The sequence below is a fragment of the Phyllobates terribilis genome, unplaced genomic scaffold (genome assembly GCF_046119375.1).
Source record: "Phyllobates terribilis strain yellow unplaced genomic scaffold, ASM4611937v1 Scaffold_2__4_contigs__length_985480577, whole genome shotgun sequence".
Classification (NCBI taxonomy): Eukaryota; Metazoa; Chordata; class Amphibia; order Anura; family Dendrobatidae; genus Phyllobates; species Phyllobates terribilis.
In genome coordinates this window covers 27,398,816-27,422,346 of record NW_027362762.1, presented here as the reverse complement: position 1 = coordinate 27,422,346, position 23,531 = coordinate 27,398,816, and positions in this window count along the sequence as shown.

Sequence of the window (23,531 nt, the reverse complement as noted above, 5' to 3'; positions counted from 1 at the left end):
ATATTATGGCTGAGGCTTGATTATACCCCGGGTATATTATGGCTGAGAATTGATTATACCCCGGGTATATTATGGCCGAGGCTTGATTATACCCGGGTATATTATGGCCGAGGCTTGATTATATCCCGGGTATATTATGGTCTAGGCTTGATTATATCCCGGGTATATTATGGCTGAGGCTTGATTATTCCCCGGGTATATTATGGCCGAGACTTGATTATACCCCGGTTATATTATGGCCGAGGCTTGATTATATCCCGGGTATATTATGGCTGAGGCATGATTATATCCCGGGTATATTATGGCGGAGGCTTGATTATATCCCGGTTATATTATGGGTGAGGCTTGATTATACCCCGGGTATATTATGGCCGAGGCTTGATTATATCCCGGGTTTATTATGGCTGAGGCTTGATTATATCCCGGGTATATTATGGCTGATGCTTGATTATATCCCGGGTATATTATGGTCTAGGCTTGATTATACCCCGGGTATATTATGGCCGAGGCTTGATTATATCCCGGGTTTATTATGGCTGAGGCTTGATTATATCCCGGGTATATTATGGCTGATGCTTGATTATATCCCGGGTATATTATGGCCGAGGCTTTATTATATCCCCGGTATATTATGGCTGAGGCTTGATTATATCCCGGGTATATTATGGCCGAGGCTTGATTATATCCCGGGTAGATTATGGCTGAGGCTTGATTATATCCCGGGTATATTATGGCCGAGGCTTGATTATGTCCCGGGTATATTATGTCTGAGGCTTGATTATATTCCGGGTATATTATGACCGAGGCTTGATTATATCCCGGGTATATTATGGCCGAGGCTTGATTATATCCCCGGTATATTATGGCTGAGGCTTGATTATAACCCGGGTATATTATGGCGGAGTTTTGATTATACCCCGGGTATATTATTGCCGAGGCTTAATTATATCCCGGGTATATTTTGACCGAGGCTCGATTAAACCCCGGGTATATTATGGCTGAGGCTTGATTATATCCCGGGTATATTATGGTCTAGGCTTGATTATACCCCGGGTATATTATGGCTGAGGCTTGATTATATCCCGGGTATATTATGGCTGAGGGTTGATTATACCCCGGGTATATTATGGCTGAGGCTTGATTGTATCCCGGGTATATTAGAGCCGAGGTTTGATGATACCCCGGGAATATTATGACCGAGTCTTGATGATGCCCCGGGTATATTATGTCTGAGGCTTGATGATACCCTGGGTATATTATGGCCGAGGCTTGATTATACCCCGGGTATATTATGACTGAGGCTTGATGATACCCCGGGTATATTATGACTGAGGCTTGATGATACCCCTGGTATATTATGGCTGAGGCTTGATGATACCCCGGGTATATTATGGCTGAGGCTTGATTATATTCCGGGTATATTATGGCTGAGGCTTGATTATATCCCGGGTATATTATGGCTGAGGCTTGATGATACCCCTGGTATATTATGGCCGATGCTTGATTATATCCCGGATATATTATGTCTGAGGCTTGATTATATCCCGGGTATATTATGGCCGAGGCTTGATTATACCCCGGGTATATTATGGCTGAGGCCTAATTATATCCCGGGTATATTATGGTCTAGGCTTGATTATACCCCGGGTATATTATGGGTGAGGCTTGATTATACCCCGGGTATATTATGGCTGAGGCTTGATTATACGCCGGGTATATTATGGCTGAGGCTTGATTATATCCCGGGTATATTATGGGTGAGGCTTGATTATACCCTGGGTATATTATGGCTGAGGCTTGATTATACGCCGGGTATATTATGGCTGAGGCTTGATTATATCCCGGGTATATTATGGGTGAGGCTTGATTATACCCTGGGTATATTATGGCTGAGGCTTGATTATATCCCGGGTATATTATGGCTGAGGCTTGATTATACCCCGGGTATATTATGGCTGAGGCTTGATTATATCCCGGGTATATTATGGCCGAGGCTTGATTATATCCCGGGTATATTATGGCTGAGGCTTGATTATACCCCGGGTATTTTATGGCTGAGGCTTGATTATACCCCGGGTATATTATAGCCGAGGCTTGATTATACCCCGGGTTTATTATGGCTGAGGCTTGATTATACCCCGGGTATATTATGGCTGAGACTTGATTATACCCCGGGTATATTATGGCTGAGGCTTGATTATACCCCGGGTATATTATGGCTGAGGCTTGATTATACCCCGGGTATATTATGGCCGAAGCTTTTTATATCCCGGGTATATTATGGCCGAGTCTTGATAATATATCCCGGGTATATTATGGCTGAGCCTTGTTTATACCCCGGGTATATTATGGCCGAGGCTTGATTATATCCCGGTTATATTATGGGCGAGGCTTGATTATATCCCGGGCATATCATGGCCTAGGCTTGATTATATCCCGGTTATATTATGGCCGAGGTTTGATGATACCCCGGGTATATTATGACGGAGGCTTGATTATATCCTGGTTATATTATGGCTGAGGCTTGATGATACCCCGGGTATATTATGACTGAGGCTTGATGATACCCCTGGTATATTATGGCTGTGGCTTGATTATATCCCTGGTATATTATGGCTGAGGCTTGATGATACCCTGGGTATATTATGACTGAGGCTTGATTATACACCGGGTATATTATGACTGAGGCTTGATTATACTCCGGGTTTATTATGACTGAGGCTTGACGATACCCCGGGTATATTATGGCCGATGCTTGATTATATCCCGGATATATTATGTCTGAGGCTTGATTATATCCCGGGTATATTATGGGCGAGGCTTGATTATATCCCGGGTTTATTATGGCTGAGGCTTGATTATACCCCGGATATATTATGGCCGAGGCTTGATTATACCCCGGGTATATTATGGCTGAGGCTTGATTTTATCCTGGGTATATTATGGCCGAGGCTTGATTATACCCCGGGTATATTATGGTTGAGGCTTGATTATATCCGGGTATATTATGGCTGAGGCTTGATTATTACCCGATTATATTATGGTTGAGGCTTGATTTTATCCCGGGTATATTATGACTGAGGCTTGATTATATCCCTGGTATATTATGGCCGAGGCTTGATTATATCCCGGGTATATTATGGCCGAGGCTTGATTATTACCCGAGTATATTATGACTGAGGCTTGATGATACCCCTGGTATATTATGGCTGAGGCTTGATTATATCCCGGGTATATTATGGCTGAGGCTTGATTATATCCCGGTTATATTATGGCCGAGGTTTGATGATACCCCGGGTATATTATGACGGAGGCTTGATTATATCCTGGTTATATTATGGCTGAGGCTTGATGATACCCCGGGTATATTATGACTGAGGCTTGATGATACCCCTGGTATATTATGGCTGAGGCTTGATTATACCCCGGGTATATTATGGCTGAGGCTTGATTATATCCCTGGTATATTATGGCTGAGGCTTGATGATACCCTGGGTATATTATGACTGAGGCTTGATTATACACCGGGTATATTATGACTGAGGCTTGATTATACTCCGGGTTTATTATGACTGAGGCTTGACGATATCCCGGGTATATTATGGCCGATGCTTGATTATGTCCCGGATATATTATGTCTGAGGCTTGATTATATCCCGGGTATATTATGGGCGAGGCTTGATTATATCCCGGGTTTATTATGGCTGAGGCTTGATTATACCCCGGATATATTATGGCCGAGGCTTGATTATACCCCGGGTATATTATGGCTGAGGCTTGATTTTATCCTGGGTATATTATGGCCGAGGCTTGATTATACCCCGGGTATATTATGGTTGAGGCTTGATTATATCCCGGGTATATTATGGCTGAGGCTTGATTATATCCCGGGTATATTATGGCTGAGGCTTGATTATATCCCGGGTATATTATGGCTGAGGCTTGATTATTACCCGATTATATTATGGTTGAGGCTTGATTTTATCCCGGGTATATTATGACTGAGGCTTGATTATATCCCTGGTATATTATGGCCGAGGTTTGATTATATCCCGGGTATATTATGGCCGAGGCTTGATTATACCCCGGATATATTATGGCTGAGGCTTGATTATATCCTCAGTATATTATGGCCGAGGCTTGATTATACCCCGGGTATATTATGGCCGAGGCTTGATTATTACCCGAGTATATTATGACTGAGGCTTGATGATACCCCTGGTATATTATGGCTGAGGCTTGATTATATCCCGGGTATATTATGGCTGAGGCTTGAATATATCCCGGGTATATTATGGCTGAGGCTTGATTATATCCCGGGTATATTATGGCCTAGGCTTGATTATATCTCAGGTATATTGTGGCCGAGGCTTGATTATACCCCGGGTATATTATGGCCGAATCTTTTTATATCCCGGGTATATTATGGCCGAGGCTTTTTATATCCCGGGTATATTATGGCCGAGGCGTGATAATATATCCCGGGTATATTATGGCTGAGCCTTGATTATACCCCGGGTATATTATTGCTGAGGCTTGATTATATCCCGGGTATATTATGGCTGAGGCTTGATTATATCCCGGGTTTATTATGGCTGAGGCTTGATTATATATCCCGGGTATATTATCGTCTAGGCTTGATTATATCCCGGGTATATTATGGCTGAGGCTTGAATATATCCCGGGTATATTATGGCCTAGGCTTGATTATATCCCAGGTATATTGTGGCCGAGGCTTGATTATACCCCGGGTATATTATGGCCGAAGCTTTTTATATCCCGGGTATATTATGGCCGAGGCTTTTTATATCCCGGGTATATTATTACCGAGGCGTGATAATATATCCCGGGTATATTATGGCTGAGCCTTGATTATACCCCGGGTATATTATTGCTGAGGCTTGATTATATCCCGGGTATATTATGGCTGAGGCTTGATTATATCCCGGGTATATTATGGCTGAGGCTTGATTATATTTCCCGGGTATATTATGGCCGAGGCTTGATTATATCTTGGGTATTTTATGGCCGAGGCTTGATTATACCCCGGGTATATTATGGCCGCGGCTTGATTATACCCCGGGTATATTCTGGCCTAGGCTTGATTATATCCCGGGTATGTTATGGCCGAGGTTTTATTATATTCTGGGTATATTATGCCCGAGGCTTGATTATATCCCGGGTAGGATTTTTACAGGATGAAAATGGTGAAATGGTAAGAGAGGATGTTGAGAAGGCTGAACTTTTTAATTCCTATTTTCCATCAGTTTTCTCTCAGAAAGAAAATGTAACATCAACTGATCTTCACTGTCCTTTCAAAGGAATAGAAGAATCCAAGTTATCTGTAAATAGAAAGATTGTGAGGGAATATTTAGCTAACATAAATGAGTTCAAGTCTCCAGGTCCAGATGAATTACACCCCAGAGTACTGAAGGAGATCGTAGAAGAAATTTTAGAACCACTCTCCATAATCTTTGAAAATTCTTGGAGAACAGGAGAAGTCCCAGAAGACTGGAGAAGAGCAAATGATGTTCCTATCTTCAAAATGGGGAAGAAGGTGAACCCAGGGAACTATAGGCCGGTGAGTCTGACTTCTATACCAGGAAAGATCTTTGAACAAATTATTAAACAACATGTATGTAAGTACCTGGATAAGAATGAAGTGATTAACCAGAGTCAGCATGGGTTTGTAACTAACAAGTCATGTCAGACTAACTTAATTTCCTTCTATGACAGAATCACTGACTGGGTGGATCAGGGAAATGCTGCAGATATAATATATCTTGACATCAGCAAAGCATTTTACAAAGTATCTCACACCATCTTTATTAATAAAATTACCAAGTATGGAATGGACAAGGTAACTGTTAGATGGATTCATAACTGGCTTAGTGATCGGACTCAAAGAGTGGACGTAAATGGCTTCACATCCAGTTGGATGAATGTCTCAAGTGGGGTACCACAGGGCTCTGTCCTGGGACCTGTATTGTTCAACATCTTTATCAATGATTTAGATGAAGGAATTGAGGGTAAACTGATTAAATTTGCTGATGACACAAAGCTAGGAGGGATAGCTAATACTAGAGATGAGAGAGAGGGGATTCAAAAAGACCTAAATAAACTGGAGCAGTGGGCAGCAACCAACAGAATGGTTTTTAACAGGGAAAAATGCAAAGTCCTACATCTGGGCAATAAAAATGAAAAAAGCATATACAGAATGGGAGGAATAGAGCTAAGCAACAGTACATGTGAAAAAGACTTAGGTATACTAATAGATCATAGACTGAACATGAGTCAACAGTGTAATGCAGCAGCAAAAATGGCAAATACAATTCTGGGATGTATTAACAGAAGCATACAGTCTAGATCACGTGAAGTCATTATCGGACTTTACTCCTCTTTGGTCAGACCTCATCTGGAATACTGTGTCCAGTTTTGGGCACCACATTTTAAAAAAGACATCGACAAACTGGAGCAAGTTCAGAGAAGAGCGACCAGAATGGTGACCGGTCTGCAAACCATGTCCTATGAGGAACGGTTACAGGATTTGGGAATGTTTAGCTTGCAAAAAAGAATACTGAGAGGAGACTTAATAGATGTCTACAAATATCTCAAGGGCTATCACATTGTAGAAGGATCATCTTTATTCTCATTTGCACAAGGAAAGACCAGAAGCAATGGGATGAAACTGAATGGGAGGAGACACAGATTAGATATTAGAAAAAACTTTTTGACAGTGAGGTGATCAATGAGTGGAACAGGCTGCCACGAGAGGTGGTGAGTTCCCCTTCAATGGATGTCTTCAAACAGAGGCTGGACAGATATCTGTCTGAGATGATTTCGTGAATCCAGCTTTGAGCAGGGGCTTGGACCAGATGACCCAGGAGGTCCCCTCCAACTCTACCATTCTATGATTCTATGATATTATGGCCGAGGCTTGATTATACCCCGGGTATATTATGGCCGAGGCTTGTCTATATCCTGGGTATATTATGGCCGAGGCTTGATTATACCCCGGGTTTATTATGGCCGAGCCTTGATTATACCCCGGGTATATTATGGCCAAGGCTTGACTATATCCCGGGTGTATTATGGCCGAGGCTTGATTATACCCCGGGTATATTATGGCCGAGGCTTGATTATATCCCGGGTATATTACGGCCAAGGCTTGACTATATCCCGGGTATATTTTGGCTGAGACTTGATTATACCCCGGGTATATTATGGCCGAGGCTTGATTATACCCCGGGTACATTATGGCCTAGGATAGTTTATCTCCTGGTTATATCATGGCTTGGGCCAAACTCAGGGCTGCCAGCGGGAATTTCAGGGCCCAGTAGTGGCAAAATTTTCGGGCCCCCTTGAGCCTCAGCCCAGACTTTACCCCAGCTCTGCCTCCATCCTTTGAACCTTTCACAGTCACACCACCCACTATTGGAAAAACTCGACTTCTGCCTTACATCTTCACCAATCACACATTATCAGTTCCCATCGAACACCATATCACATACATAGCCAGCAGCTTTTGTTTTGGCCAAAAGATTTTTTAAGCTGCCACCACTACAAGGTAGACTCTTCTGGCCAAGCCTTACTCTACTCTAACCTATTAAACATTTCTTATAATACCCAATACTCTTTTTAGGTATATTTTTCTTTAAGGAAATATGTCACATTTAAAATTACCAATAATATCACATACAATAGACAAATACCATCACACCATAGCCGGACCACATATTACCACCACATAGTGACCGAATAATACCACATACAAGGAAGAAATACTGCCACACCATGACCAGACCATATATTGCCACGACATAGTGACCAAATACTACAATACTAATCATTAATAAAAAAAAACACAATACTAATATTACCATAAGTGCCATTATACACAGGAGCTCTGTACATAGTATACAATGTATAGTGTCAGTGTACAGATAAAACACTGACTCACCATTGACGTCTGTAGTCGAAGTCCTTCATCTTCGCTCTTCTTCTTCATCCAGCGCAGAACGCCATCACTTCTTCTAGCCAGGACTATAAAATAACACACAGTTATCTAGAGCACATTCCCCAACTTCTACACTACGCAGCTGAATACAGACGTGCACCCACCGTTAATATATAATTAGTTACTATGCAACCCACCATTCCAAATATAAATTGTAATCCACCACTGCCCCCTCACTAACTATAAATAGCCACTTTCCCCACCCAATAAATATATAAATTAATTAGAACCTGTACTCTTTCCCCCAATTCATTACCAGTCACACTCCGTCATCCTCAACACCCCCCACTCTCCCGATTCATTATATTTACATGCCCCCTCCACCCCAATTCATTTTGTCATGTCCTCTCTCTCTCCCACCCCACTGCATCATCATTCATCATAATTTGTTGTCCCCCACCTTCAATTCATTATCATTTGCTCTCCACACCCCCACTCTTAATTAATCATTATTTGTGCTACCCCACCCTCAATTCATTATTTGCTCTCTTCATTCCCACTCCCAATACATCATTTGCTATCCCTCCTCATTCTTCATTTGCTATCCCCCCAAAGATTTTATATTGGGTTCAGGTCTGAAGACTGGCTAGACCACTCCAGAACATTGAAATGCTTCTTACGGAGACACTCCTTAGTTGCCCTGGCTGTGTGTTTGCGTCATTGCTGGGAAGGAGGTTATTGGCCAAAATCTTGCGAAACATGACCTCATCCATCCTCTCTTCAATACAGAACAGCCCCTTTGCAGAAAAAGACCCCCAAAGTATGACGTTTCCCCCACCATGTTTCACGGTTGGGACACTGTTCATGGGGTTGTGCTCATCCTTCTTCCTCCAAACACAGCAAGTGGAGTTGATACCAAAAAGTTCTATTTTGGTCTCATATAACCACATGACCTTCTCCCATGCCTTCTCTGGATCATCCAGATGGTCATTGGCAAACTTTAAATGGGCCTGGACATGTGTATGAGCAGGGGGACCTTGTGCCCTGCTGGATTTTAATCCATGACGGCGTAGTATATTACTAATGGTAATTTTTGAGACTGGTCCCTGCTCTTTTCAAGTCATTGACATGGTCCTCCCGTGTAGTTCTGGGCTGATTCCTGACCTTTCTCAGAATCATCCTTACCCCACGAGGTGAGATCTTGCATATAGCCGCAGACTGTGGAAGATTGACAGTCATCTTGTGTTTCTTCAATTTTCTAATAAATGTGCCAACAGTTGTTGCCTTCTCACCAAGCTGCTTGCCTATTGTCCTGTAGCCCATCCCAGCCTTGTGCAGGTCTACAATTTTGTCCCTGGTGTCCTTAGACAGCTCTTAGACAAGTCTGGGACACAGACAGAATTGGTTGTGTTCTCTTGTCTCAGATCAATTTACTCCCTGAATTGATCAAAACTGGCAAATGTGTGAAGGCTCTTGAGTTTCTTCTAAAACTTTCCATATAGGTTTCCACATCATTACATGATGAAATACTTATTTAATGCAATAAAATTCAAATTAGTTATGTAAATATCATACAATGTGATTTTCTGGATTTTACTTTTAGATTCCGTCTCTCACAGGTGAAGTGACCTACGATAAAAATTACAGACCTCTCCATTTTTTGTAGGTGGGAAAACACGCAAAATCAGCAGTGTATCAAATACTTTTTTTTCCCCACTGTGTCTATATGCCACGTCTCAAAACTCAACGTCCTTCTATTCCTTTTCATGGATCCCCACAAGTGTCACTAAAACATTTTAGGGCATTACCCTCACATTAGTTTTGTAAAAAAAAAACACTCTCGCACCCACTGGGCTATAAAATCTGTCCATCATGAAGCCCTAATGTTATTTATACACTTCAGTGATAATTCCCAAGTAATGACCCCGGATGTGATCACCTTAATAAAATGAGATCCTTAATTTCCTGCATAAAATAAATGTGCATGTCCACATTTCTCATTTATGAAGGTAGGGACTGCCCAAAAAAGCCAACCGGATGCTCGTAGACAATTGGCATCCCGGGTACAATTGTTTGGGAACTAATAATGCCATTTCTGCATCAAGGTTACCCAATGTACACTGATAATTATTATGCTAGTCATAGTTGATTCAGATCTTGCCTTCACTCCCCACATGCGATCACTTGCTCCCTCATGTCACCTACGCCTCAAAAACTTCTCCAGATTCCGACTTTTCTTACCTTTGACTCTGCAAAATTTCTTACAGTTGCACTCATTTTATTCTCATCTAGACAATTGCAACTCTCTGCTGATCTTTCTCCCTCTTACTAGTGATGAGCGAGCAGTAAACTGCTTGAGTGTTTGGTACTCAAATCGAGCACGTCGGACGCTTGGACCTGCTCGTCTCGAGTACCAAGCATAATGTAAGTCAATGAAGGACTCGTTTTTTTTCCGGGAGACCTGCACTCAACGGCCGGGTAGGCAGACGATGAGAGAGAGTGAGAGATCTCTATTAGTGATGAGCGAGCAGTAAAATGTGTCAACCCGAGCAACGAGCCCAATGTAAGTCTATGGAAAACTCGAGCATTTTTCTGGCTGACTCCCCCCGGAGGTCTGCAGGGGGCCTAAAAATTGCCAAAATCGATGGGAACAGTGCTTAAATGACATGGGAACAGCATGGGGAAGCCCCCTGGAAGCATTTCTGACTCCCAGGTCACTTCTGTCAGCAACGTTGTCAGAGGTATTACGCCACTTTTACGGACTCACAATAAAACATAGAAAAGCGAATCCAAAATAGATTTTCCTGGGAAATATGTTAAGGAACATCCTTTCCAGGGTAATGGCTTGTATATAAAGCAAAATAAATAATCTTAAACAAAAATGCTCCTCCACAACTTGGGCTATGTTTATGACTCGCCCCCTGGGCCAGTGCTGTAGTGCGGCGCGCGTGCGCGCGGGGGATACCCGGAGCCGGATCCGATGGGGGTAGTAGTCTTCGTGTGGCGGTGACCCGGTCCGCGCCCAGGGTGGTCAAACTAAGTGGCAGTTATTGGTATGATGGTATTAGTGTCCGACTACGCCACCCGTTGATTTGCGGTCGCAAGGCCGCCACTGCAAAACAGTCCGCTGAGGCCGATGGTATATATGTGCAGCTATGGTGGTATAACCCCCAACGGGAGAGGTATAGCCCCAGGGCAGCTGGTGCGGGTGAAGGGAGTGATAGTAAGAGCGTCCCGGTACCTATGGTGCTGGTGGTGCGATGGAACACAGAGACTGATTGCAGTTTTCAATGCTTTACTCACAGTTGTTATTAACGTCAGTCCTGCAGGTGATGACGACCCGAGCCATGCTGCGTCCACCAGGTACGGGGCTCGACCAACCCCCAGGCAGTTCCAGAGTGTGACCTTGAACTCCTTTCCCCGTTCCTTTCTCTGGCCGTCCCCACTAGGGACCCACCCATGTCCAGCTTCCTCGGGCCTTCTGGTGGCGAAACCTTTCTCCGGTCTCCCTGACCCTATGTGGCGTGCCTTCGTGGTGGGTGTAGTGAGTGGTCGCACCAAGACGTGGCCACGACCTCCGGTTCCTTGCTGAGGATAAGTGGCCTCCACCAGTTTGGGATCCGGTACCCTGATCTGCCAACCCTTCACCCGCTGACTCCTAGCGTGTTCGGGTTCCTTCTTGCTTCATGTCTCTGGGCCTTTCCTTATGTTTCATTCTTTCCTTGCTTCTTGTTCCTTTCTTCTTCACTCTTGCTCCCTCCAGGGGCAGCACTCAGACAGGGATGCTGCTCCCTGTCACTCCTCTTCTCACTCTTCTTCTGTCTGACTGAACTCACTTCTAAGATGGTGCCCACCTTTTATACTCCCTCTGACACCCGAGCCCAGGTGACTAGCAACCAATGGGCTCCTTCCTATGCCCAGAAACCCACTCCCATCTGCCCCTACACCACTGGGATATTCCCCCCCCCCCTCCCCACTCCAGCCAGGAACAGAAGCTGTCGTACCTGCACATCTTTCTAGTGGGAGTACCGTCGGTCTGTTCCTCGGAAATGGGGTGTGTGTGGTGCATGCAGCTAACTGAGTTCTAGTCCACACTCCATCCTTACCCGGGAGTGGAATACCACACCTCTGGATCGAGGTGCAATACCCCTGTAGCGGCCGAACCCTCGGGGTGCTACATTTACATGTAGCGTTTTGGGTGCGTTTTTGCACGTTTGCATTGCTTTCAACAGTGAAAAATACATTCATCAGTAAGTGTTATTTTAAAATTTTACTATCTTATCTAGCCATGTGCTGGGTGACACATGCATACAGTGCTGAAAAGACATGGGAACAGCATGGGGAAGACCTCTGGAAGCATCTCTGACTCCCAGGTCACTGCCTAAAACCATGGTTATCAGATGTGATCCTATATTACTGCGGTAATAATACAGACATTTTTGGCAACGTGATAAATCTTAAACTCCATTTAAAATGGGCAAGGTGTGTAGCAAGGGATGGGGAAGTGGACGTTATGGTGATGGTGATAGTGCACGCAGTGGCCGTGGGCAAGATGAAACTGTGCCTGCTGAGGGAGCACAACAAACACCCACGTCATGTTGAACTACCTTCCTGTCCCAATTTCTAGGGGGCCGTGGAACACCACTATTGAAGCCAGAGCAGCGTGAAAAGATTGTTGGTTGGATAGCAGATAAAGTTTCCAGTCAGTTTGCCACCACCACCACCCTGTGTTCCACATGGTCCAGTCTCAGTAGGTGTGAGTCTGGACCACATTATTATTATTACTTTATTGCCATTTATTCCATGGCACTTTACATGTGAAAAAGGGGTATACATCGCAAAAACAATTACAATAATCTTGAACCAAAATGTGATGGCACTGGTACAGGAGAGGAGAGGACCCTGCCCGCGAGGGCTCACAGTCTACAAAGGATGGGTGAGGATACAGTAGGTGAGAATAGAGCTGGTCGTGCAGCGGTATGGTGGAGCGAGGGTTACTTCAGGTTGTACGCTTGTCGAAAGGGGGGTTTTCAGTTGCCTTTCAAACAGTAGGCGAGAGTCAGAAATGTTGGGGTAGAGAGTTCGAGAGTAGGGGGGATGCACGGGAGAAATCTTGTTTGCGATTGTGAGAAGAGATAAGAGGGTAGCAGAGAAGGAGATCTTATGAGGATCGAAGGTTGCGTGCAGTTAATTACCTAGATACTAGGTCAAAGATGTATGGAGGAGACAGCTTGTAAATTGCTTTGCATGCCAAGTTAGGGTTTTGAACTGGAGTCTCTGGGCAATGTTGGGCCAGTGAAGGGATTGAAAGAGAGGAGAGGCCAGGGAATAGTGGGGGGACAGGTGGATTAGTCGGGCAACAGAGTTTAGGAGAGATTGCAGGGGTGCGAGAGTGTTAGAAGGGAGACCACAGGGCAGGAGGTTGCATTAGACGAGGTGGGAGATGATGAGGGCGTGCACTAGTGTTTTTGCAGATTCGTGGTTGAGAAATGTGCGGATCCGTGCCATTTTTTTTACTTGGAGTCGGGATATTCCTCACCCTGATCCTCCTTCCTTCCCCATTCCGAGTGCCCTGAGACAAATGATCCCACAATTGGAGACTCCGAAGAGCTGTTTTGTTCATCTTTCCATTTATAAATTCTGGCCTCTCGCTCGGTCCGCTCGGAAGTGGAAAGAGCTTGGATATGTGGTTTGAAGGAAAGATTAGAGTCCAGGGTTACCCTAACAGCTTTTCCCTTTTCCATTTATAGATTTGGGCCTCTCGCCCCCGGCCAGCTTCAAGCAGGGCAACAGAACATCGCATGTAGCGATGCCCAAATATTTGAGCAGCCATGCTCACCTAAAGGTGACGGTGAGAAAGTGCAATTACTGTTGCAAAAGGTAGATGATGATGAGACACAATGGACAGAAAGTCATGGGGAGGACCAGGGTGCGGAAGTGGAAGACGAAGCGGTGGACGATAAAGTCACTGACCCAATCTGCCAAGGTGACATGCAGAGCGAGGACAGCAGCACACAGGTGGAGGGAGGCGTACCACCACAACAGGCAGGAACAAGCAGTGTGGTGGCCACAGACACAAGGCGGGCAACGGCTCCCCGGAACACCAACACGACGGAAGTTACCTGTACAATAGTGATGAGCGAACATGCTCGCCACTGCTCGGTACTTGCCCAAGCATCAAGGTGCTCGACAAACTCGGCGAGTATTTCTGGGTTGCTCAGGCGGGAACTCGGGTCCCCTCCCTGCATGTTTGGCGTTCTTTAGAGAGCTAATGAACATGCATGGATTGCCTGCCATGCACTGTAATGCCGTAACTATGTTGGTTGTGGGCATTACAGTGATTGGCTGGCTGGCCGCACAGCGTCATCGGATCTATATAAGACCTGGCACCGCTATGCTCGTCACAGTCTACCCCGGAAACAGGCAGAGTAAGGAGAGGTGCTGCTGAGTCAGGGAGAGATTTGCTTGTTTATAGATAGTATAGGTATTCCACAACATATCTATATATCCTTCTGAACTAACAGTCCTTCTGAGGACTAATCTAGCTGCATATAATCAGTGCTAGGCAGAAGTTAGGCAGGCAGTGTATGTGACAGATTGCAGTGCATATAGCACAAGAGGGTCCATTGAACGTTCTGTCTGCTGCTGCTGCTGCTGTAATAATTACAGATGTTTGTAGACATAGCCCCAGATATCAGGGGCCAGGGCAATTTTTTTTAATCTTAATCCTAGTTATTTGCTTAAAGAGCAATCCAGAGCACACCAGAATAATATTAGTAAATTACAGGCCTGCTATTTAAAACCGTGGTTCTCTGTCAGACATATCACCTATAGCAGTGTTCCAAAATCAGCCATTTCTTTAATTTTCATTTCGTTGCAGTGTGTCGGTCAAGCTATTCACACTAGGTCTCTGTAGAATAATATTAGTAAATTACAGGCCTGCTATTTAAAACCATGGTTCTCTGTCAGACATATCACCTATAACAATGTTCCAAAATCAGCCATCAGCGGTTGCGTGACCTGTCACATGACTAAATTACGTCATGGAAGGTCCTTTTACACCATCGTGAGCCGCCGGGTAGCCAGGACGCACCGTACAGGAGACCGGGGGCCATCAGAAGGTGAGTATAATGTTTATTTTAAATTATTTTTTTTAACAGGTACTGTAACATCCCTGGCGGCGTGCTTGCATAGTGCACCACCTCCCACTATGCAAGACCGCCATCTTACCTGTCAGTCCAGCCTGCAAACTTTGCTCCAGTTCATGCTGTGTGCATGTCTCTTGACTGACTGCTTAGGGCGGCAGCCCGGTTACTTCCTGATTCTTATAGCTGCTGTGGGCACACCCCTAATGCGTCTCCAGCGTATTGCTGTGAGTCACTGGATATTTAAACCCCCTCCACCCAGAAGGAGGTGCCTGAGCATCACCTTCACTCAGTTTGTCTTTGCAACTGTATTGCCAGGTCCTGCCCTGTATCTTGTCTGTTTCCGCCACTCTGGGGGCTGCATTCCCAGACCTGTTATCTCTGACTTCTAGTCTGTTTCCGCCACTCGGGGTGCTGTATTCCCAGAACTGTTATCTCTGACTTCTAGTCTGTTTCCGCCACTCTGGGGGCTGTATATCCAGGCTCGTTCTTGTATCTCATTGCAGTAGCAGTTCCTGTCTGAACTGTATCCTAGCCTGTTACCTGTTTGTCTCTATGTCCGTACCTTCCCTTTTTCCTGCAGTATCTGAACCTGCACCTAACTCCAACTCATTGTCTCTGTACTTCTGTTTGTGAGTTTTGTGTCCACTCGCTACTTCATAGTAAGTACCTTGTGTGTATCTGGTTCTGCTTGTCCTTTTTCCCTTCCTCCGTATCTTCCTCCTGTGTTCTAGCCATCCTCCTGTATTTTCCAGTCTGTTCCATGTGAACAGAGCCCTGTCCTCTCTGCCTGTACCTTCAGTCAACAACTGTGACCGGGGTCTGACCTGGTGTAGCACCTGGTCCCTCGGCTCGGTTCCTCCTTGGTTCATGGAGTCGACTAAGCCGCTGTGCGACCTTGGTCTGATCGGGTTGATGCTTAGTTACGCCCCTCCAGGCACTCCTCGGTTCATGGTACAGTGGGATCACTAATCACGCTCACGCCAGTCAGTCCGGGTGCGAGCATAACAGGTACTATTGTACCCGGGTCTGGAGGAGAGTCTCCTCTTCTACAGACCCGGGTACCATCCGCACATTGAATCGCTTAATATCCGCATGTGCACATGTAGTCATGCAGAAGTAGAAGACGAGGTGGTGGATGATATAGTAACTGACCCAACCTGGCAGGAGGACATGCAGAGCGAGGACAGCAGCACACAGGGGGAGGGAGGAGTATCACCACAACAGGCAGGAACAAGCATTGTGGTGGTCACAGACACAAGGCGGGAAAGCGCTCCTCGTAACCCCAACATGACGGAAGTTGCCAGTACAACTGTTAGGTCTTCCCGAGTCTGGTTGTTTTTTAAAGACTCTGCAGATAACCCCAAAAAGGTGATTTGCACCACCTGCCAGGCCATCATCAGCAGGGGTAGCAAAACAACCAGCCTGACCACCACCAGCATGATCAGGCACATGGCAGCAAAGCACCCGACTAAGTGGGCCGAACCCCAGGGTCCAGAAACAGTGTCTGCGGGTGACACCACTGCTTCTTCCACTGTTTTGCGTGCACGCCAATCCCCTGTCCATGGCGCATGCCAGGATGCCTCCCACCCTGCATGTGTCGTTGCACACTCTCAACTAGCACCATCAGCAAGCATCCTTGTCCCAGCGCAGTGTTCAGTTGTCCCTACTCCAGTCCTTGGAACGCAAGCGCAAATACGCAGCCAACGCCCCAGAGGCCACACTACTAAATTCACACATCTCGTGAATGCTTAGACTCGAAATGTTGCCTTTTAGGCTCGTGGAGACGGAAGCTTTCTGATGGTGGCGGCCGTCCCTCGGTACTAGGTCCCCAGCCGCCACTATTTCTCCTGGTGTGCCATTGTCACGGTGTAGGGGGAATGCTGGTGTGAAAAATGGCAGATACGGGCAGGGTGAGCAGGGAAAACTAGTCTGTCCCTAGAATGGGAACCCTGAATAGCCCTGACCCCGAAGGTATCTCTGATGGTGAGAAGGTTCTGGTCTCCACCTTAAGCTCTAACTCCTCCACAAGACCTGTGCTAGTCCCCCTCACCTCCCTGCACTGAAAAAGGTACAGCAACTTCAAAAGAAAGGACTTCAGCGGCACAAACAAACAGGTCAGCACGGCACGGCTTCGAGGTATAGAGTGAAACTCTATCAGCAGCACCACCTGATGGAAGGAGAGGCTACTTAAAAGCTAGGGGGAGGAGACTCACACATTAACTTACATCCACCAGGACAGGCAATAGAACTGACATTAACTCATGCAGTACTAGGGGAAATAACACAGTTAAAGTTACAGCAGCATCTAGAATAGACCGCTGATACTTAGCACTAGACAGCGCGTGACAGTACCCCCTCTTTTAAGAGAGGTCTCCGGACTCAAAACCGGACATGTCCGGAAAAGGTCCACATTTCCTGAGTGACGAGATATGAAAAACGTTATGGGTTTCCAACACTGGGGGTAGTTCAAGTTGGTATAACACAGAATTATAAATGGCCGATATCTTAAATGGACCAATAACCCCGGAGCTAGGACCCCAAACAGCATGCCTCCACCTGATGTGCTTGGACAACACCCACACATACTCGTTCACTCTCAAGTCTGGACCTGCACTTTTATTTCCACATCTGCTGTTACAGTCAGAGGGCACAAAGCTGGGAACGGCAAACAGCAGCAGTGTCCCCCTGGGGCCCAGTGCTCCCTTCCCTGGAGAGCACAGAAGGAAACTCCGTCCCTCCCCGGCCCCTGCTCCTGGAACGACGCCTAGACCCACCATTAATCTGAGGTGCAGTCCGGACTCCACCCCCTTTTCCAGGCTCACTCCCAATCACTTCTGGTAGTGGGATAGGAGTTGATGCAACCAGTACAGTAGAAATAGTTGTAGCTAGGTAATTACTCACACAGAAGGCCCCCCAACTTACAACTTTTCTGGCCCTCCAGTCAACCACCTGGTTGTGTTTCTCCAGCCAGGGAAGGCCCAATACAATGGGAGTGGGCAGGTTCTCCAAGAGGTGACAGGACAGGAGCTCCTGGTGGAGAGTTCCTGTGCTCAGGTTCACATTATGAACCACTTGGGAGAGGACCTTCTGGCTGAGAGGAACTGAGTCGATCGAAGCGATGGGAATGGGTCTCTCTAAAGCACTGCTGGTGAGACCATGAACTCGAGCAAAACGAGAATCCATCAAATTGACACCCGCTCCGCTATTGACCAGTACTGGTACAGTCTCGGTTTTACCACCCACCACAACCTCAGCAGATAGTGTGAACGGAGACCTAGCGAGGAAGGAAATATAAACCTTCTGGTCGTCTCCTCCTGAATGACCCGAGGTAGGCTGCTTCTGAGACTGCGTGGTAGTCTTGGAGCGAAGTGGACAAACCTTAATAAAATGGTCAGATAAAATGGAACAGTAGCCACAGGAGGTTGAGCAGGAGAACCTACTACCCCCAAATGCATGGGTTCATCGGTTATAGTCTCCTCAGCAGGGATAGGAACAGGAGACAAAGTAGGTCTCGGTCTCTTCGTCAGGCGTCTGTCAACCCGTATGGCTAGGGACATCGCAGCCTCCAATGATTAGGGTGCAGTGTACTGAACCAGAGTGTCTTGCAGTCTAGCTGACAAACCCAAGCTGAACTGACTCCTGAGGGTTGGGTCGTTCCACTGGGTGTCAGTCGCCCATCTCTGAAACTCCGAGCAGTACTCCTCCACAGCCCGTGTTCCCTGCCTGAGTTTACGGAGATTAGACTCGGCAAAGGTCACCCTATCAGGTTCACCATACACCTGAGCCAGGGCAGCAAAAAACCCGTCCACTGACCGCTACGATGGTAAGTCGGCAGGAAGGGAGAAGGCCCAGGTCTGGGGGTCCCCCTTAAGAAGAGAGACTATAATCCCCACCCGCTGTTCCTCACTTCCAGATGAACGGGGCCGGAGCCTGAAATAAAGCTTACAGGCTTCATGGAAAACAAAAAATTTGTCTTGTCCCCCAGAAAACCTGTATGGAAGAGAGACCTTGGGTTCTGGCATGGCCTGAGCATGAGGCGATGCCAGGTAACCCACAACATGCTGCAGCTGTTGCACTACCTGAGTTCGCAGATGAGCTACCTCTTCAGAGATGGTCTGCATCAGGCAAGAAAATGCATCAGCTGAGGCAGTCTGAGACATAGTGACTCAAGGAAAATGGTAGAGATGAAGATAATGTCACAGTGTAGGGGGAATGCTGGTAAGAAAATGGCAGATACGGGCAGGGTGAGCAGGGAAAACTAGTCTGTCCCTAGACTGGGAACCCTGAATAGCCCTGACCCTGAAGGTATCTCTGATCGTGAGAAGGTTCGGGTCTCCACCCTAAGCCCTAGCTCCTCCACAAGCCCTGTGCTAGTCCCCCTCACCTCCCTCCACTGAAAAAGGTACAGCAACTTCAAAAGAAAGAACTTCAGCGACACAAACAAACAGGTCAGCAGGCATGGCACGGCTTCCAGGTATAGAGTGAAACTCTATCAGCAGCACCACCTGATGGAAAGAGAAGCTACTTAAAAGCTAGGGGGAGGAGACTCACACATTAACTCACATCTAGTGTTGAGCCACCCCCGTAGTGTTCGAGTTCGGTTCGGTTCGTCGAACACCCGTGTGTTCGCCAAACTGTTCGTCGAACTGTTCGTCGAACACCTTCGAACACCGTTAAAACCAATGGCAGGCAAACAAAAACACATAGAAACACATAGAAAACACCTTCAAAGGTGTCCAAAAGCTGACAAACTGCTCAGAAGACATAACTAACACATGGAAAAGTGACAAGTACATATAGTCATGCGAAAATAAAAGAGGTGGAGGAGTAAAAGGAGGGGGAGACACAGATATAGGCATGTCATGCCCTTCTAAAATCCAAAAAGTGAGAAGCCGACACGGCCAGTCCGCTCCTGCCCGTGCCACCTCCGTGTCGCCGGGTTTGTGCCAGAGCCGCGGTGAACCCTGACGGCCAGCCCCCCTCTCCCAATACTGGTGCCTGTCCGCTGGTGGGTCGAGCGAGCCCCCCTGTGGTGGAGGCAGCTCTAAGCTTTTTAATTTAAATTGTCTCTCTAATTTGAATGAATACACTTTAAATCCATTTACAAGGATCTATTGGAGGGCAAGTCTCATGCCAGCAGCCGGGGTAATTCCAGCTCCAGTAGCGTCCACTAAAGCTGCTGCAGTTAAAAAGCTTTTATAAGGATCGAGCTCGGCTGTCCACCGCAAGGCATCCCACTGCCAGTCCCAGCCCCTATGCCTTGGGGTGCCTCCTGATGCTCTTCACTAAGTATCCCATGGTCCCGAAGCATTTCCTTTGAAAAAATTAAGTGTCTAAACTACAGGTGGTGCAGCTTGCTTAACAGCCGGGATAATCCGCTGACTAGCAGACACTGCTACTAGGCACAAAGTATTTCCTGGGCTAGATGCAGTTAAAAATTTGTAATTAGATACTCTCGTTGGATGCTGAGAAAGCATTCCATAGAGTCTCCTGGCACGCCATATATGATTCTCTTAAAAAGCTTGGGGTAGGGGTCTAGGGGACCCTTTTATAGCCAAAATCACGGCCCTGTATCGCAATACGTCACCTAGGCTGAAGATAAATGGAACTGTAGCACCCTGAGGGCTCGGTTGCTACAGACGTATTGCACCTCACCCAGAGGTGTGATATCTCACTCTCAGGTAAGGATGGAGTGTGGATCAGGACCCGACACCTGCATGCATTACACCACATTGCCGTGGGGCAGGGCGACCAATATGCCCCTGAGATGGGCACGAAAGTCCCTGTCCCTGGCTGGAGTGGGGGGAGGGAACACTGAGGAAGGGGAACCCTGTAGTGCAGGAGCAGGGAGGAAGCAGTTCCTGGGTGCATTGAGAAGGGAGTATAAAAGGTGGGCACCATCTTAGTTCAGTGCAGAGAAGTCTGAGCAGAAGTGGCAGGGAGCAGGGGCTCTGCATGAGCTCTGCTCCGGAGGCGGGCCTAGTAACAGAGGCCCAGGCCTGGAAGAGGGAGAAGGAAGGAAGAGGAGCGGAGAAGGCTCCAGGAACGAGGAATGAAGGGATCCCAGGGGTGCGGACGGGCGAGTCGCCACCGCACGCCCGAATCCACCTGCGTGGAGGGGTCAGGCCAAAGGGGGAGACCGGTCCCCGAACTAGTGGAGGCAGGAAACGACCCTCAGCTAGAAACCGGAGGCTCTGACATTTTATGTGGCGCAGCCCCTCGCTACACCCGCTAGGAAGGCACCACATAGGGTCAGGGAAACTGGCGCCAAGTTTACCAAGAGGAGGCCCGAGGCAGCCGGACAGAAGTGTTGGTAAGAAAGGCCAGACAAAGGACACACAAAGGGGGTCCTGTGAAGTGCTCCAAAGTTATCTGGGAGTTGTCTGAGCCCCTCACCTGGTGAGCACAGTACGACGTGGGCAGCCGTTACCTGCAGACGTGGTCTGGATAATAAGAACTGTGAGTAAAGGCCCTGAACTGCATCACTGACTCCGTGTCGTTACTGCTGCTGCCCTGCACCATCACCCCCATCCTCCGCATACACTGCCCTGAGGCTATACTCCTCCCGTGGGGAGTTATGCTACGCTCTGCTGCACCCACAACACCAGCCTCAGCGGTCTGCCCTGTAGCGGCGGTTCACTCTGACCGCAATCCACGGGTGGCGTAGTCGGACATTTAAACATCAAAACCACATAAATAGTTCCGCCACTGGTTTGACCGCTCTGAGCCACGGAACCGGGTCGCCGCCACGAAGACTACAACCACCAGCATCCACCAAAAAGGGTCCGGCTCCGGGTGTCCCAAGGCCCAGGGGGTACGTCAGAACATTTTCATCACCTTTCACAATCACCAATGGGACAAGGCAGTGATGTCCTCTGTCCCCTCTCTTATACATCCTAGTGACGGAGCACCTGCTCTCATCAATTCGCCATAACCCCAATATTAGGTGGATTGAGGTGGGAGGCACCGAGTACAAGTGCTCTCTATTTGCTGATGATGTCTTAGTATATATCACTCAATCACACATATCCATCCATGCTGTTATGGCTGAAATAGATCACTTTGTTACATGGTAAAATTTTAAAATCAATGCAGCGAAGTCTGAGGCCCTCGATGTCTCCCTCCCCAAATCCATATAGGATTCCATCCAGTCCAACTTTCCCTTTGCCTGGCCCTCACAGGGTATCAAATACTTAGGAATTCCTATTCATAGAGACCTCTCCCATCTATGTTATCTTAATTTTGGGCCCTTTATTGAACAACTCCATACAGACCACGGTTGGCAAGTTAGAACTGTAAGATTCACTACGTGAACCACTGGTGTTTTGTGGAAAAGCACATGTACACTGCGTTCCAAATTATTATGCAAAAAGTGTTTAGGAGTGATAAGGGAAGAATTTGTTTGTTTGTCAGTTAAACTCATTGATGGTGATGTGTGTCAGGGCTCTTTATATCACTGTAAGCAATTGCAGACACCTGTGCTAATTAGTTTGGCAGGTGTGTCCAATGAAAGGCAAGACTACTTAAGAAGGCTCTCTCACATTATTAAGCAGCCTACATTTTCTGCCAAAATGGGAAAGAAAAAGGATGTGTCGGCTGCTGAGAAGCAACAAATTGTGGAGTGTTTAGGTCAAGGCATGACTACAATCAACATTGTGCGATGATCAGGATGAAGTGTCTTGGCAATCAAGAAGTATGTAGCTGATTCACAGTACACACGTGTGCGTGCTGATAAGGGCAAATTGAGGACTCTTTCCTACAGGCAATTACGTCAGGTTGAAAGAGCAGCGGCAAAAAAGCCTTGTCATAGCAGCAGACAAGTTTTTGAAGCTGCTGGTGCCTCCAACGTCCCCCGAACAACAAGATGCAGGGTCCTTCAGAGGTTTGCAGCTGTGCATGCGCCATCCTGTCGACCTCCTCTATCCACTTCACACAAGCAGAAACGGCTCCAGTGGGCCAAACATTACATGAAGACTGATTTCAAAACTGTTTTGTTCACGGATGAGTGCCGTGCAGCGCTCGATGGTCCAGATGGATGGAGTGGAGGATGGCTGGTTGATGGACACCCCACGCAAACACGGCTACAGCGCCAACAAGGAGGAGGTGGAGTAATGTTTTGGGCTGGAATCATGGGGAGAGAGATTGTCGGCCCCTTTAGGATCCCTGAAGGCGCTAAAGATGAACTCCATAATGTATGTGGATTTTCTCAAACAGCACTTCCTGCCATGGTTCAAGAAGAAGAACCGTGTATTTCACAGCAAGATCATTTTTCTGCATGATAATGCACCATCTCATGCTGCACATAAAACATCTGCATCTCTGGCTGATATGGGCATAAAAGGGGACAAACTTATGGTGTGACCCCCATGCTCCCCTGACCTGTACCCCATTCAGAACCTTTGGAGCATCATTAAAAGGAGTGTCTA